The sequence below is a fragment of the Papio anubis genome, chromosome 16 (assembly GCF_008728515.1).
Source record: "Papio anubis isolate 15944 chromosome 16, Panubis1.0, whole genome shotgun sequence".
NCBI classification, from domain to species: domain Eukaryota; kingdom Metazoa; phylum Chordata; class Mammalia; order Primates; family Cercopithecidae; genus Papio; species Papio anubis.
The window spans coordinates 48,670,783-48,684,740 of NC_044991.1; the positions used below are offsets into that span (position 1 = coordinate 48,670,783).

Consider the following 13,958-nt stretch of genomic DNA (forward strand, 5'->3'; position numbering starts at 1 on the left):
CCAAAATTTGCAAATGGGATCTAATTAAACTAAAGAGCTTCTGCACAGCAAAAGAAACTATGATCAGAGTGAACAGGCAACCTACAGAATGGGAGAAAATTTTTGCAATCTACTCATCTGACAAAGGGCTAATATTCAGAATCTACAAGGAACTCAAACAGACTTTCAAGAAAAAACAACCCCATCAAAAAGTGGGCAAAGGATATGAACAGACACTTCTCAAAAGAAGACATTTATGCAGCCAACAGACACATGAAATAATGTTCATCATCACTGGTCATCAGAGAAAATGCAAATCAAAACCACAATGAGATACCAACTCACACCAGTTAGAATGGCGATCATTAAAAAGTCAGGAAATAACAGGTGCTGGAGAGGATGTGGAGAAATAGGAACACTTTCACACTGTTGATGGGACTGTAAACTAGTTCAACCATTGTGGAAGACAGTGTGGCGATTCCTTAAGGATCTAGAACTAGAAATACCATTTGACCTAGGCATCCCATTACTGGGTATATACCCAAAATGTTATAAATCATGCTGCTATAAAGACATATGCACACGTATGTTTATTGCGGCACTATTCACAATAGCAAACACTTGGAACCAACCCAAATATCCATCAATGATAGACTGGATTAAGAAAATGTGGCACATATACACCATGGAATACTATGCAGCCATAAAAAAGGATAAATTAATTTCCTTTGTAGGGACATGGATGAAGCTGGAAACCATCATTCTCAGCAAACTATCACAAAAACCAAACATCACATGTTCTCACTTATAGGAGGGAATTGAACAAGGAGAACACTTGGACACAGGAAGGGGAACATCACACACTGGGGCCTGTCATGGGGTGAGGGGAGGGGGCAGGGATAGCATTAGGAGATATACCTAATGTAAATGACGAATTAATGGCTGCAGCACACCAACATGGCACATGTATACATATGTAACATACCTGCACGTTGTGCACATGTATCCTCGAACTTAAAGTATAATAATAAAAATAAAAAAGAAGGAGAGTGATGATGAAAAACTCACTTCCTAGTAGCACATTTATCTCTGTATAACTCTGTCACCACTCTTCTCCCATCTCATCTTTTGTCTTAGGAAATCTAAACTCAGCAGGATCAGCTTGGACAGGTGTAGATTCACTGAAGTGAAGGTTAGCGAATTCACACACTTCCAAGACATTACGATGCAGCTTTAAACTGTTATCTTTTACCATTTTAGGTGTCAGATTAAATTTTAAGTTAATTTCCGTGTAACTTAAACACAGGAATTAAAATAGCTTTCTAAACCTAATGTTGTGTAGTACCTTGGAGTATCTAAAGTTCTCGCACACACATCATTGTATTTAATCCTCTGAAAATTGTGTAAGTAGGTGTTATAGAGGAAGTACATGCTGTTATTACATTGGTTTTAGGATGAGGAAGCCCAGAGACAGACCAGTTTAGTCAATTAAATTTAAAAGGCAAGTACAATGGGCTAGAACCTGGGTCATCTAGTTAATACAGGCTTTAAGTGCTTTTTCTATTGGAGCAGAAAAACCAATACATCTAAACATAATTGTTCACTTGACTTTTCAGTGTAAAGAAGAGTTACTCCAAAAATAAAACCCAACACATTATAAACTGCTCTCTAGATGGAAAAAAAAAAAAGAGTAGTAATGTGAGAATATTATGGTTCATAGTCCTAGAAAGCTCAATATTTCTATTGTCTCAAGGGAAATGTCTCAAAGAGGCCAGAAACTCAAACCAGATATTTTCCTGTAGAAAAAGGTAAGGATGTTTTAAAAAACTGAGTTTTATTATTAGCTGAAAAGAAAAATAAAATAGTGCTCAATCTGTATTTGGGGAAATCCCAAAACAGCCTATAGTTCTGTATGCTCTGAGAACTTTCTCTACAGAGGATTTCCTGCAATTGACAAACACATAAATAATTTCTGCAAAAATGCAGTCCCATATGTCACAGCGTTCTTGTTTTGAATGAAAGAAAATCCATTGGTGAGTGGGTTAGGTTTTCTACATACCAAAAGTTATTTATTCAGATTTTTAGAGTTTCTGTTATGTTGCTTTCTCCTCTGGATGCAGAACATACCTTATTCCAACAGTGAAGGAAAAGATGCTGAGCTCTGGCTATAAATATTTTATCGTATATAGAGACAAAGATCACAGAGGGGCAGATGAGTAGCAGGAAACAAATGTGATGTTGTTTTCAAATCCTCAGAGGAGGTTTGTATTAAACTGTCTCTGCCAGCTTGTTTTCTGCTTGGCTTTTACACTGTCAAACCCGGTAATGGAACCCTTTTGTGTACTTGGAGTTCACCTACTGGATGAGGAATGCAGCATCTAACTGAAAGTGTTAAAATTATCCTTGCTATAAAGTATACACACAGAAAAACTGGCAGAGTGATGAAGACATATTTCTAAGAAGGATGATCCATAGTGGATTTTCTTTTGGAAAGGTTCTATCCTAGTAAAGACAATAGGTTAAAAAATATGTTATATGATGAGTTTTCTCAATTCAGTTTCTTCTTTTTCTCCTCTTACTCTAATGTCTCAGAGTTGTTGGAATGTTTTAACTCAATGGGATTTAGCATCTTTCATGATTTCATAACCCACTGGAGTTTATTTGGCCAGAACTCAATATTAATGAGGGCAAGGTCTTGAGGCCATTCTCCTTGAGGGGAGGACAAAGTCCTATTTTCCTAACATAATGGCACAGACCACGCATCAAACCTACTACTCACAAAATTGCATCTCTGGATATAAGGAAAAGTGGATGAAAGGGTGAGTAATACACCAGCTTTTCTAAAACTGCAGATCTGATGGAACCTTTCCTGTCTCTAAATTACCTTGAAATGTATTTGCATAAGGGGCTGCCATCCTTGAATGTCAGGAGGGGAAAAAAGAATGCAGAGACTGTTTATACTAGTAGAGCTGATAGTAAATCTTCCTACTGTTTTATATACAATAGAATTTTAGAGTTTAAAAATTTTTAAGTTTAAATTTTAGAGTTTTAAAACTCTAAAGTTCTATTGTATATAAAACAGAAGAAGGTTCATTAACTCTGAGATATGGATATATTATTTATACTGGTCACTTACCAATGTGCCTAATAGTATATTCATATCTCAGAGTCGGGTGCCATATGTTTTGAAGGTATATTATGAATGAGCATCTGATGGCCAACATCCCCAATATAGGAGTAAAATGTCCAGAGAATCTGTGTAAAAAAAGTACAAAATGGTGGCCGGGCACGGTGGCTCAGGCCTGTAATCCCAGCACTTTGGGAGGCCGAGGCAGGTGTATCACCTGAGGTAAGGAATTCGAGACCAGCCTGGCCAACACGGTGAAACCCTGTCTCTACCTAAAAATACAAAAATTAGCCAAGCATGGTGGCAGGCACCTCTAATCCCAGCTACTCGGGAGGCTGAGGCAGGAGAATCACTTGAACCTGGGAGGTGGAGGTTTCAGTGGGCCAAAATGGTGCCACTGCACTCCAGCCTGGGCAACAGAGTGAGACTTGTTCCTTGGTCTCAAAAACAAAACAAAACAAGAAAACAAAAACAAAGTGGCATAAACTTATGTGAAAGCTTAGTTATGCTTCTCTGATGGGTGTACCCCTTTTTATAACACACACACACATATCAAACCATAGAGATGCTTATCTTACATGTAAGTCAAAATGTGGGTAAGATAGGACATTTAGGATTGTTTGTTTGCTTGTTTCTTTTTCAAATTATTCACAGATATCAGGCCATTGGTTTTTGGCTTGAAGAGCTAAATTCAGTGACTAAAATGCTGCTTGGAGTGGTTTTGTACTTGGTAAAAAATGCACACTAATTTTTTTTACTATTCATTATTGGCCAGGTACTCTGTGTAGGCTATTTTATAGGAAATGGTATTCATCTCCATCTTTCAGATGAGTAAATAATCTCAGGAAATAATAAATTGCCTCAAATAGTACAGCTAGTAAAAGGTGGAGCCAGTCTGTGGATACAAAACCAACTCCTTACTCTTGAAGGTTGGAAATGCAAATTCTAAATTTAATTGACATCTGTACCTTTTGTTAAAATGTGCATTATCAACATGTTCAGAATGGTATAGCTGTTGTCTGAACATAGTCTACTAACATTCAGCATTCAGATTTCTTTCTTTTTTTTTTTTTTTTTTTTTGAGATAAGGTCTGGCTCTGTCACCCAAGCTGGAGTACAGTGGTGTGATCTCAGCTCACTGTAACCTCTATCTCTCAGGCTCAAGCCATCCCCCTACCCCAGCCCTCCCAAGTAGCTGGGACTACAGGCGTGCACCACCACACCCAGCTCATTTTTGTATTTTTTGTGGAGGCGGGGTTTTGCCATGTTACTCAGGCTGGTCTCAAATTCATGAGCTCATGTGATCAGCTTGCCGCTGCCTTCCAAAGTGCTGGGATTACAGGGTGAGCCACCACACCCAGACCCCAGACTGCTTTTTAAGTCAGTAATGGTAATATGGCTTTAGCAGAGGTATATGGGTAAGGGCTTCTTAATGGCATGTTTTAAGAGGAAGAAATATGAGAGGAGAGTTTTAGTGATGATTTGAGAATGTCTTAACGTAATTTTATGATATCTAATATTTCTTTGATTAATTTGGCTATTTGTAGTGTAAATAGAAAATTAAAAGTAGTACGAATTCTTAGAAAATAAACTCAAAATGGTTATATAGAAAATGTAATATAATGATGCTAACAAAATACAGAAATTTACAAAATGCATTTAGTTTTATTTTTCTGGATCAAAGTATTACTTCTGTCAAATATGTTGAATTATCTTATCATTATGCAGTAGACCCACACGATTATATCAATTTTAAAATTGCATTCCTTGACAAGGTGACTTGTCTGCTGATACTCTAAACTATTTGAATGGGGTATCGAAAGATACAGAAAAGAAATTACGTCTACTTGTATTTTAGTCTATTTTGAATTAATTTAAAAGCAGCTGTCTGAACCATCCTTCTAGAATTTCTCGTTGCCTGTATAAGGCATTGCTTTTTACTAAGCCCTACAGATCCTAGCGATAATAGTTTAAAACACAGAGCATGTTTTTGAGAAGATAATTTTAGCAACAAATTACTTTCTATGAAGTACAAGTAACTCAGTGTTAAAGGTAATTATTTGAAAATACTGAGAAGTAAACTAAATTGGAAAACATTTCTAAGGGGGCCTTAAACATTTTTCAAATGCACTGGAAAACAGACATGTAAAGTATGATCCCTCCATTGTACCTCTCACAGAGTACTTGCATTTTTACAGAAAATACAAGGAACTAAGTATGAACCTTCTGTACTTGCAGTTAACTGGTGTATATAATGAAATAAAAGCTAGTATTTCTTATTCTTATCCAAAGAGAAAAATGGAGCAATTTTGTAGGAATTTAGGTTGACCTATAACGGACAAGGCAAACTATTAACCTATAATTATTTTCAGGGAAATTTTCTTTGAACTTGTCTGAAAATTGGAGGAGCAATAACTAATATCATGCAGAAGAAAATACCTGGGCTCTGTAATTTAATTTTTTTATAGATATGTCATAATTGTACATATTTTGGGGATATATGTGATGTTTTGATATGTGTATACAATGTGAAAATAAACTCAAGGTAATTGAGATATCCATCACCTCAAACATTTATCTTTTCTTTGTATTGGGAACATTACAATTCTTCTCTTCTAGTTATTTTGAAATATACAGTAAATTACTGTTAACTGTAATTTTCCTACGGCACTCCCAAGTATTAGAACTTATCCCTTCTATCTAACTGTATTTTTATACTCTTTAATCAACTTCTTCTCATTTCTCTTGCTCCCTACTTTCCTTTCCAGTCTCTGGAAGTCATAATTCTACCATCTACCTCCATGAGGTCTACATTTTTTTAGCTCCCATGTGTGAGTGAGAACATTTTCTTTGCCTGGCTTGTTTCACTTAATGTAATAACCTGCAGTTCCATCCATATTGCTGCCAATGACAGAAATTAATTTCTTTTTATGGTTGAATAGTATTTAAATGTATACATATACCATATTTTCTTTATCCATTCTTTCAGTGATGGAAACTTAGGTTGATTCCATATCTTGGCTATTATGAATAGCACTGAAATAAACATGGATGTGGAGATATCTATTCAATACATTGATTTCCTTTCTTTTGATATATACTCAGCAGTGAGATTGCTGGATTGTATGGTAGTTCTATTTTTAGTTTTTTGAGAAACCTCCATGCCGTTTTCCATAATGGCTGTATTACTTTACATTCCCACCAACAACATACAAGTATTTCCCTCTCTCTGCATCCTTGCCAGCATTTGTTACTTTTTTTTCTTTTTGATAATGGCCATTCTAACTGGATTGAGATAATATCTCATTGTGGTTTTGATTTGCATTTCCCTGATGATTAGTGATGTTGAGCATTTTTTCAAACACCTGTTGGACATTTGTATGTCTTCTTTTGAGAAATGTCTATTTGGGTCTTTTGTCCATTTTTAATTGGATTATTATTATTTGGATGGTTTGCAAATATTTTCTCCCATACTGTAGATTGTCTCTTCACTTTGTCAATTGTTTCCTTTGCTGTTCAGAAGTTTTTTAGCTTGATGTAATCCCATTTGTCTGCTTTTGTTTTTGTTGCCTGTTCTTTTGAGGTCTTACCCAAAAAATCTTTGCCTAGACCAATGTCTTGTAATGTTTCTTCAATGTTTTCTTCTAGTAGTTTCATAGTTTAGGTTTTACATTTAAGTCTTTAATCAATTTTAAGTTGATTTTTGCATATAGTGAGAGAGAAGGGTCTAGTTTCACTTTTCTGTATATGTATATCCAGTTTTCCTAGCATCGTTTATTAAAGAGACTGTCCTTTCCCCAATGTATGTTCGTGGAGCCTTTGTCAAAATTAGTTGCCTGTAAGTGTGTGGATTTATTTCCGTGACTTTTATTCTGTTCTATTCATTGGCTTGTCTGTTTTCATGCCAGTACCATGTTGGTTTGGTTACTGTAACTTTGTAGTATAATCTGAAATCAAGTACTTGAATGCCTCCAGTTTTATTCTTTATGCTCAGGATTGCTTTAGTTATTTGGAGTCTTTTGTGTTTCTGCATGAATTTTAGGATTCCTTTTTCTATTTCTGCAATTAATGTTATTAATATTTTGTTAGGATTGCTGGAATTTGTGTTTTTAATAGGACAACAGAGAATATAAGAAATAATATTTGCTTTAGGTTCCTGGGTCTTTCATGAAGAATGTAAAATCTGTATGTAGTCCCTTTCTACCCTAACTATAATATTTATTATTTACTCATTTAAATGGCAGGGGTATGCTGAACCATAAACAAGGTTGGGAATTTGTATAATCCTCATATAACTGTGATTCAGCCAATATGTATATAGTTGATTCTCATTATTTGTGATTTCATATTTACAGATTTACCTTCTCATAGCTTTTACATTTTTGTGCTTAATGTTGGTGATTCCATGGTTTGAAATGGCCCCATAGTGTGGGGCTGACATGCTGTCTCATGTTCCTAAGCACAATAGGCTGTCACGTGCCTTATGGAGAAAACACATGTGTTAGAAAATCTTTGTTGAGGCATGAGCTACAGTGCTGTTGATTGTGAGTTCCATCTTAATAAATCAACAATATGTATACACACTGACACACATAAAACAGAGTTATGTATTGATTATTTGACAAAAATATTGGAGCCGGGAGGCTGAGGCAGGAGAATGGCGGGAACCCGGGAGGCGGAGCTTGCAGTGAGCTGAGATCCGGCCACAGCACTCCAGCCTGGGCGACAGAGCAAGACTCCGTCTCAAAAAAAAAAAAAAAAAAAAAAAAAAAATATTGGAGCCAGAGACTTGCAGAAACCTAACCCTCTATTTTTCCTAGGAACAATGCTTCAGTATTTGCTAACTTAGTGTTTGTGGTGACTTCATAATCATAACTACTGCAAATATCAAGAATTGACTGTATTGAAAATGTATGATTACCAGTTAGTGGGCTAGGCCCCAGAGAGTCAGGGAGCAAACAAGGTTCGCCATCTATTGGAGAGATGGATTTGTGATAGAATAATTATTCATAGTGGAGAAAATGCTGTGGTACAGATGCAGCCAAGGTACTAAGAGGAGTCTAATCCTCCCTGAGGTATCCAGGTAATAATATACAGATCCGTAGCTGCATGCCTGAGAAAATGACAGAAACAGTAAAAAAGAATGCACTGCATGTGGGAGAATGTAAAGTAAATGTGGCTATATGTTTTGTTTATTTTTAAGCACAGCATAATGTTAGTGGGGTTCTGAGTCATTTTGGTACTATATTGTTACAGAAATACATTGTGGTGAAATGCTTCCACCTCTTGCCAAAATGAACACTGAGAAAAAATGAAGAAGACTGACAAGCACCAACGAAAAGCTGCAGAATAGAAATAGCCACACTCCTCTGGAGTCTTTAATTCATCCACAGCCATCATATAAAGGTAGGGGAATAAATTACCTTATGGTTTTGTCCTTTTAAAATGTATTTTAAATTAAACAATACTAAAAACACAGAAACATGCATGTATTGATTCAACAATATTCTCTGGGTGACTACTATAGGCCTGCAAACTATTGTAGGCACTGGAAACTAAAAGGGCAAGCTTATGACCTTGCAGAAACTGACATTCCAGTGATTTCAGTGGAAAGGGTAAGTAAATAAATGAAAAGGAAACTGACAACCATTGATAATGTTTATGAACACGACAAGCAGGTTAATGAGATAAGGGATGAGGGACTACTTTAGTTTGAGTGTCAGAGCAGAACACTTAGAGAATTTGAGCTGAGCACTGAGTGATAGAAAAAATCCAGCTGAGTAGGGTTTGAAGATCATACCTTCCATGTGTCACGAACCAGGATCCATGTGGATATATTCAAGGTTTGGAAACCAGGCCAATATCACTTTAAGAGAGGGGCTTTGGAGAAGCAGGATGTACGAGATGAAGCTTGAGAGCTGTTTAGATGTGGGAAAGTGTCTTCGTTTTATTTTAATAAAGATGGAAGTTATTGGAGAGTCATTAGCAGGTGAATGAAAGAATTTATATTTTTTAAAGGCCATTCTTCTTTATTATAGCCAACTAGTATGAATGGGGTTGCAGGAGCTGAAAACAGGGTGCTCTTACCCACATAAAAGATACTGCTGACTTGGCTTAGGGATGTGGCAATGGAGATGGATGAATTTGAAAGATATTTGGGCATAGATGACCACCCAAGCTCCTTATGAATCTCCAAATATAATTCTAATTTCCATATGCAGGGTATGCTGTCTATTGGTGTTTTAATACACAATAGTCAGATTATAATTTATTCCGCTATTTCAAAGAACTGTTTATGATGTATATGTCTGTGGCCTGCTTCTGAAACTTAGAGGGTGTTGATGTCAAATTGTGAAAATAAAGAAAATTCTGCCCTGAAATCTCATATTCTAGGTGGGTTATCTTGTAACACTCAGAGACTTGAGCATTCCAGATGCGTTTGCAGCTCTTCTCCTGCTTCCTGGATGGCTCCTGACTTCTAAGAACATTGTTGCTCAAGACACTGAGAGGCAGCCTGTGGGAAGGGTGTCCTTCTAGATGAGAAACAAGAGTTTTTTGAGGACTAGTGGCTTAGGTCAGTCAAGCATAACTTCAAGATTAAAACTTTCATACTGGGTTATTCATAGATGGAATGTTGAAGGGAAAATTAAAATCCAACTTCAAATTGGTGCTTTAAAAAGATGAGAATATATGGATTTAAGCAATGGTTACCAGAGAAACGTATCGTCTGTGCAGTGAGGGTTTCACATCTTAGATTATGTAACCATTGTGCAATGTCCATAGGGGAGGGAAGGGAGGAAAAGAAATGTATGCTATGACCTTGTAGGTCCAAATTTGCAAGAAGCCAACAGCTACTGTTGGAGGGTGGACAACCCTAAAGTCTGTGCTCAGAAGAGTTATTCTTGATAGCTCAACTGAACAGTATTTTAAGATCTCAGCAAAGTGCAGCTTGCTTTCCAATATTCATAACTGTCTGAAATGGTTCTAAACTTGTATGGTGCAGGAATTCTTCCTTCCTCCACCCCAGATCCTTCTGTAAAGATTTTGGTCATTAGAAAACAACCCCAATGCAGCAATTATACAGTGCTGGATAATTAAAAAGTCTCGTGAGACCCTACAAGTTCACAGGAGAGCCAAGGCTCAAGCTTACTTGAGGGGTATTTTGTACCACACAGCTCAGGTAGCTAAACGCAAGCTTTGTTAACAAGTAAACAGGTGCAAACCATCAATCAGTACAGTTTTGATAAACAGCATAGACAAACTGGTACAGGATGCTGGTGGGGTTTTAGACTTTTCACAGCACCTTATACATCACTAGCTAGTACATTTCACCTCTGACTTGGCCAGAATCAATACCATGTTTCCAGGTGCCCATCAAGATCTGCAAAGAGCTACCCACGGTGCACAAGTTAACCCTTTTCTCATATACTTAGAGAATTGAGCCAGGATGAAAACAGAAGACCTAAATATGACATACCCCATTCTGTGATTAGTCTTGTCATCCACTGGACTAGATAAATATCTTTGATTAGCTGGAGAGATCATTAAGAGGCTAGGCCTTTCAAATGGAAGTCAAAGTTCCTTAAGAAATGATTGGATTCTGAAGCAACAAGACTAACATAAACTAGAAAGAGTAATGGTGCCTTAGGTCGATTTGTTCAGAAGCAGAGAGTGAAACAAAAAAAAATGGAGTGGTGTTTAATCGGAGGTGATGCCAGCATACATTTGTAGGGTAGTGCAGATGTGAGACAGAGGAAAAAAGGAAGACAAAAAAGATGCCTTATCATTTCTGTGATCAAGAGGGGTATAATCACATTAGATAACTTTGGGATACAGCACAGAACATAACTTGGATTTATCCCAACCAAGGGCATGGAAATTAGGGTATTTAGCTATCTTCTCCCATCTATCTCAACTAAGGGCTGCTCCCTTAGGTGGAGGTATGGAGTGTTAACTCCCTGATATTTGTAACTTACTATACGTGTAGACCAAGAAAACTCTAGCAGCCAGAGGAAGCCCTCAGGCAGAGTCCCAGATGTTTGCTATTAAAAGTCACCATCAGGTCAACTTGCACAACAATAATAACTGCCAATGAGATGAGAACAGAGCACCTACAGTTTCTGCTAGAAGAAGTGACAACAAAGATGATGGTGATGATCATGATCATTTGAATAGAGCTATCATTTATTGAGCAACTAGAAGCCAAGTCCTATATTAAATGCTTTACATGCATTTTATCATTTAATTCTTATCTGTTGGATATCCACTCTGTGTCAGGTGGAGATATTTATGCATGATTATATATCTATATAATATCACAGTCTTGCAGGATGTATATTATTCCAGTCTTTAATTTAGAGATGACCACACAAGGCTTATCAAGGTTAACCAAATTGTCTGAAGTAAAATTTGAAGTTTGGGATTCAAACCTGGGTTTGTCTGCCTCCTAAAGAGTCTCTTGGCTTAGGCAACATTATAATCCTTAATTAACTAATTAATCATTGATATTTTTCTGACACTCATCTATTAAAAAGTCAGCAGGCACTATTTAGATTCTGAGATACAAAACAAAAATTGTCCTTGTTCCCAAGGAGTTCTGTGTTTATGGAAGAGAAAGACAAAAAAAACCCAAAAAAACAAAAAAACAACTATAGTATTATAAGAGCTGTACTAGAGGTATGTTGTAGCTATTGAACATGATCAGGAAAGAGAGTATCACTTGTTGCTGTATAACAAATAGCCCTATAACTCAGTGACTTAAAATAATAAGCATGTGTTATTAATCATGAGCCTGTGGGTGAGCTGGGGACTTCTACTGACTTGGACTAAGCTTGGCTGATCTTAGCTAGGTTTGCTCTGTAGTCTGCTGACAGGTTGGCTGGGGCTGAATAGTCTCAGATGCTTCACTCCCATGTCTGGTGATTGACTGGATGTGTCTAGGGAAAGTCTCTTCTCCAGCAGGCTAACCAAGAGTTATTCAATGGCAACTGAGCCATGTGGATCACTCATTCAAGAGAATAAGTATAAGTGTGCAAGTCTGCTCAAGGCCTGGCCTCAGAACAATCACTTCTATAACATATAGACCAAAGAAATTCACAGGCCAGCTCAGATTTAAGGGATGTGGAAATAGACTCTACCTCCTGGTTAGAGGTTCAAAGTCACATTGCAAAAGGACATTGATAAAGGAAGGGGAAGAACTAGACTGCAAACAATCTACCAGGAAGAAAATATCTGGATAAAAGATTACAGAATAAGTAGGCATTCCCTAGCCAAATAAGATAGGAAGAGAATTTAAAGCAAGAAGGGGCTGGGCACCATGGCTCATGCCTATAATCCCAGCACTTTAAGAGGCTGAGGTAGAAGGATCACTTGAGCCCAGGAGTTTGAGACCAGCATGGGCAATATAGACCCTATCTCTACAAAAAAAATAAAGTAAATTAGCTGAGCATGGTGGCACTGCCTGTGATCCCAGCAGAGAGGTGGGAGGCTGAGGTGGGAGGATCACTTGGGCCTAGGAAGTAAGCTGTGATCGTACCACTGCACTCCAGCCTAGACAACAGAGCAAGACCCTGTCTCAAAAGAAAAGAGAAAAGGCAAGGCAAGGCAAGGCAAGGCAAGGCAAGGCGAAGGGACGGGGCGGGGCGGGAAGGGAAGGAAAGGGAAAGGAACAGAAAGGGAAGGAAAGGAAGCAGGATAGTTTGTATTTAAAGACACGGGAACATAGTGTTCCATAATGCTGTCAGGTTACTTGGGAATTAAGGCATCTAATGGTGAGGGAGAGAGAGGAAGATTAAAGACAAGAAATCTGTAAAATGTACCAGAATTCAGGAAAATAAAAGTTAACTTGCAGACAGAATAATATGTTTATGAAAAAGTGACAGGCAAATGGGAAGATGAACAAAGTTAGGTCGATGGATGAATGAATGGTTGATTGTACAGACTATTGTGGTAATAGGGTTACCAAAATTGTTAAGATTATATCTTAGAAAAAAATTTGTAGGTTGGGCTTGGTGGCTCATACCTGTAATCCCAGCACTTTGGGAGGCTGAGGCAGGTGGATGGCTTGAGCTCAAGAGTTCAAGATCAGCCTGGACTACATGGCGAAACCCCATCTAAAAAAAAAAAAAAAAAAAAAATTAGCCAGGCATGGTGGTGTGCACCTGTAGTTCCAGCTACTGGGGAGACTGAGGTGGGAGGATCACTTGAACCTGGGAGGCAGAGGTTTCAGTGAGCCAAGATTGCACCAGTGCACTCCAGCCTGTGAGACAGAGCAACACACCCTGTCTCAAAAAAAAAGGAGTTTGTAGAATGTGTATTTATTTCAACAAGAAAAGAGGAGGGAGGAAATACCTTTATAAGTGATTGAAGAAAATAATGTGGTTGAAAGCAGGCCTGAAGGAAATAACTTTTCAGCATTTGACTGTGTTCGAGGCTTCACGGAGCTATTGTGATGATGCAGATTGCATGATAGAAACTCTTTCTATGAGACAACTTTTATAAGCATGTTAAGCATAGTGAGTAGGTTTTTGTGAAAACTAATGAAGAGTTTGGCTTATGGTCACAAGCAAATTCCAAGGCTCTAGATTGTCATAAGGCCAAGTCTCTGTGAAGACTGCTGATGTCAGAGATATATTTATGTAGAGATTTGTGCATGTGTGTGTTTCCATTGCGGTATGTGTGTGAGTTGGTAATTTTCAATTCATGGATTTCTCCACTCTGAGACTGAGTTGTGTAAATTGAATAGCAGCTCTATTCTACAGTTTTCCAAAGCCACTTTCATTGTACTCCTGGGTCTGTGTTGCAAGTGTGGAGCTCGCCCAAGTCACCAGGTGCAGCAGATTTTACTGTGAAA

At 37.6% G+C, this 13,958-nt stretch overlaps 1 protein-coding gene across 1 annotated transcript in view; it reads left to right on the top strand.

Annotated features, from left to right (window-relative positions):
* The window catches only part of PAK5 (p21 (RAC1) activated kinase 5), a 304,085-nt gene that overhangs the window by 125,525 nt on the left and 164,602 nt on the right, over positions 1-13,958 (top strand). The window contains exon 2 of the mRNA XM_003905067.2: positions 8,363-8,512. The gene's annotated coding sequence lies outside the window, so the exon portion shown is untranslated. The remainder of the gene's footprint in view (positions 1-8,362; positions 8,513-13,958) is intronic.